We start from the raw sequence: 4,366 nt of genomic DNA, 5'->3' as shown, positions 1-4,366 counted from the left end.
TCTAGAAGGTGGTACGCAAGGAGGAACCAACCTTCTTAGTTGTCTTGGTGAATGATGAGCCAGCCACAACCAAGGAAGTTCCCGACGTGGTGAGTCACGTTTCGGCAGAATTCAAAGATGTGATGTCTATCGAGTTGCCAAAGAAGTTGTCTCCAAAGAGGGAGATAGATCACAAGATCGAGCTTGTACCGAATGCGAAACCACCCGCTCGAGCCCCTTACCGAATGGCTCCACCGGAGTTAGAAGAGTTTTACAGACAATTGAAAGAACTCCTAGATGCAGGGTATATCCTACCGTCAAAGGCACCCTTTGGTGCACGGTGTTATTCCAAAATAAGCATGATGGCTCCCTTCGAATGTGCATAGACTATCGAGCTTTAAATAAGCTCACCATGAAAAATAAGTACCCAATTCCATTGATTGTCGACTTGTTCGATCAACTTGGTGGTGCAAGGTGGTTCACCAAGTTAGATTTGCGGTCCAGATACTACCAAGTGAGGATAGCCGAAGGTGACAAACTGAAGACTGCTTGTGTGACGTGCTACAGTTCATATGAGTTTCTTGTGATGCCCTTTGGCCTCACAAATGCCCCTGCTACCTTCTGCATGTTAATGAATAAGGTACTACAACCCTTTCTTGATCGTTTCGTTGTAGTTTACCTTGACGACATTATGGTGTATAGTAAGACCTTGGAGGAACACGTTGTACACTTGAGAAGGGTGTTCTAAGTCATACGAGAGAACGAGGTATATGTCAAAGAGGAAAAGTACTCGTTTGCGTAGAAGGAAGTATCATTCCTAGGCCATATTGTTGGAGGAGGCAAGCTCCAGATGGACAGAGGCAAGATCCAGGCGATTGATGAGTGGAAGCCACCCACCAAGGTAACTGAATTACGAGCATTATTGGAATTAGCCAATTACTATCGAAGATTCGTGAAGGGATATTCCAAGATTTCCACACCTTTGACTGAGTTACTTAAGAAGGACAAGGTGTGGGAATGGAGCATGAAATGCCAAGAGGTTTTTGAAAAGATCAAGGAAGCCATGGTGAGTGAGCACGTGTTGGTGTTGTCAAATTACACCAAGTAATTTGTTGTTTTCACCGATGGATCCGATGTTGCTATTGGTGGAGTCCTTATGCAAGAGGGACTTTCGATTGTATACGAGAGCCGGAAACTCAATGAGACCGAGAGGAGGTACTCGGTTCATGAAAAGGAGATGACTGCGGTTGTGCACTGTTTGCGCACATGGCGACATTACTTGCTTGGGTCCAAGTTCGTGGTGTTTATGGACAATGTTGCCAATAGTTACTTTCTCACGCAAAAGAAGCTTTCCCCCAAGCAAGCTCATTGGTAAGCGTTCCTTGCCGAGTTTGACTTTTCTATGGAGTACAAGCCAGGAAAGGTGAATTGTGTTGCGGATGGCTTAAACCGAAGGTATGCCATCGAAACTGTGGAAGGTACATTACATGAGAGGATCAGAGAAGGGTTGCCCCATGACCCAGTAGCCGAGCGAATCATTAATGGTGGTAAGGAGGGGCGAACCAGGTAGTTCTGGCTCGAGGGAGAATTACTTTATTATCAAGGACATCGTCTTTTTATGCCTCGATATGGGAAGTTGCGCAAGGAGCTTATGAAGGAATGCCATGATTCCAAGTGGGCGGGATATCCAGGAGTTGATCGGACTTTGGCCCTGCTTTCGGAGTAGTATTATTGGCCAAACATGACTGAAGATGTGCAGACCTACGTAAAGACTTGTCTTGTATGCCAGCAAGATAAAATAGAGGCAAAGAAACCGGTGGGACTGCTACAACCTTTGCCCATTCCAGAGCGTCCATGGGAGAGTATTTCCATGGATTTTATAATAGGTTTGCCCAATAGTGATGGACTTTCTAGTATAATGGTTGTGGTTGACAGGTTTTCGAAGTATGCAACGTTCATACCTGCATCTAAGGTGTGTCCAGCCGTAGAGGCGGCTCGACTTTTCCTCAAGCATGTGGTGAAGTATTGGGGAATGTCGAAAACCATCATTAGTGACCGGGACACGCGGTTCACAGGGATGTTCTGGACGGAGTTATTCAAACTGATGGGATCGAACTTGAACTTTTCCACCGCAGTTCATCCACAAACAGATAGGCAAACTGAGCGAGTGAATGCTCTGTTAGAGATCTATCTGAGGCACTATGTGAGTTCCAACCAATGAGATTGGCCAAAGTTGTTAGATGTGGCCCAATTTTCCTACAACTTGCAACGGAGCGAGACGAAAAACTAGAGTCCGTTCGAGATCGTGACCGGGCAACAACTGTTGACACCCAACATGGTTTTTACCAAGTATGAGGGGCCCAATCCATCAGCACACAACGTTGCCAAGGAGTGGCACGAGCAACATGACTTAGCCCGAGCTTGTTTGCACAAGGCGGGGAAGCGGACCAAGAAGTGGGCCGACCGAAAGCGTAGGGACGTGAACTTTGAAGTTGGAGATCTTGTCCTTGCAAAATTGGCCAACGTTTTGCGACATGCAGATGTGCACAAGGGGCTTATGCGAAGGTATGAGGGTCCGTTCCGAATTATGAAGCGGATAGGCACCATGACCTACAAGTTAGAGTTACCTCCAATCATCCGAGCGTATCCCGTGATCCATGTTTGTCTACTCAAACCATACTACCAGGATGTAGAGGATCCGGATTGAGGCAATTCACACCGAGCGCCAGTCAGAGTAGTAATATCCTATGATAAGGAGATTCAAGATATACAAGCGGAGAGAGTTATTCGACGACCAGGATACCGCCCGAGGCATGAGTACTTTGTCCTGTGGAAAGGCCAACCCGAGTGTGAAGGGAGTTGGGAGCATACCGAGGGATTTTGGTAATTCAAGACCCAAATAGACCAATTTCATGCCAGATGGGTGACAAGGGCGTCACCGGAACCAGTGGGGGAGAATGTCACGGACCACGAGCCCACAACCGAGGTTAGCCCATGACAAGTAGCCCAAGACTACTTAAATGGTGTTTTCAACCTTTCGGGACCCATGAAGACTTTAATTTTGTATAGAAAACACAATCCCTTGATTGGTGGGATTAGGTAAAGTGCTTCAATCTAGGTCGTCGATGTAATTAGATCTTAGTCGTTCATTGAGGGGAGCTTCAACTATAAATAGAGACCTCCCCTCCTCATTTGTACTCACTCCTTCACTTTGAGAAATCATAAGAGCATTCTTCTCTCAAAGCTTTCTTATCTTCCTTTTTTGTGCTAGTTCTCTTGTTTTGCTTCCGTTGAGAATCTAAGCATCTTTGCTTGGGTTATTTTCAGGCTTACTTAGCCGCAATCACTAAGAAGGCGACTAAGGCCGCACGTTCCAAGGCGTCGAAGTTCCAAGGGCGTGACAATATGCATGAGATCCTAGGTTAATTCGAGGATAACTTTAAAACTTTGTGATGTGTATTGTTCCTATTATGATCGAATTTTTACCTCGAATTCTTACAGTGGTATGATGAGCCTCTTACGTGTTCATATTAATTGTATGATTGTTATAATCTATGTTATTAGATGTATGATACTAGAATTTGAGCGAACGATATTACTTAATCAGACTTTTTAAGGTGTTGATAGTTTAAATCAATTTTTGAAAGAATTCGTTAATATGATTAAGAATCCCAATATTGTTCTGCGATTAAAGAGTTCAATTACATGATTAGATTGTGATAGTACAAATTTAACAAATATAATTTACGGAAGTTGTGTATAAGCCTTAAGTGTAATTAGATTACATTGTTTAATACGATTATACTGAGTTTCGGCTTCTTCTATCATTGAAAAAGTCTAGATAAGGTCCAACTCTGTGAAACACCATATAGTATTAATTGGTTTAAAGAACACGTCTTAGTAACACTTTTAATCTTTATGTAATATGTATGTGATATATGATTCTTGATAATTTTGTTTAATGTACTTTCTATGGCATGATGCATAGTATGACCTTTTTGATTCTTTTACAAGGGTTGTATATTTTTAAAATATGACTTGCATGTCATTTTGTTTATTGTAATTTAAAATACGACATGCATGTCGTTTTGTTTTTGTAACAACGACCTGCATGTCATTTGGAATTTTAATGTAACAAAACAAGAAAGCAATACTCGCTCAACCATGGTGATGGAGGAGCTAGATGGTGATCCAAGGTGATGTATTGAAGATGCTTGTCGCTTAGGTTCTTTCTTTATTTAGAATAAGACCATACTATGTCACGTTTATTTATTTGCATATATGTGATGCTATATGAATAAAATGCTACGTATGTGGTGCCTTAATTATTAAAGATTAAAAAATAAAAAAGACCCATCACATAAAATTTTAGTTTAAATGTCATCCG

Source organism: Hibiscus syriacus, unplaced genomic scaffold (assembly GCF_006381635.1).
Source record: "Hibiscus syriacus cultivar Baekdansim isolate YM2019G1 unplaced genomic scaffold, ASM638163v2 tig00110429_pilon, whole genome shotgun sequence".
Taxonomy (NCBI): domain Eukaryota; kingdom Viridiplantae; phylum Streptophyta; class Magnoliopsida; order Malvales; family Malvaceae; genus Hibiscus; species Hibiscus syriacus.
This window is presented reverse-complemented; position numbering follows the sequence as displayed.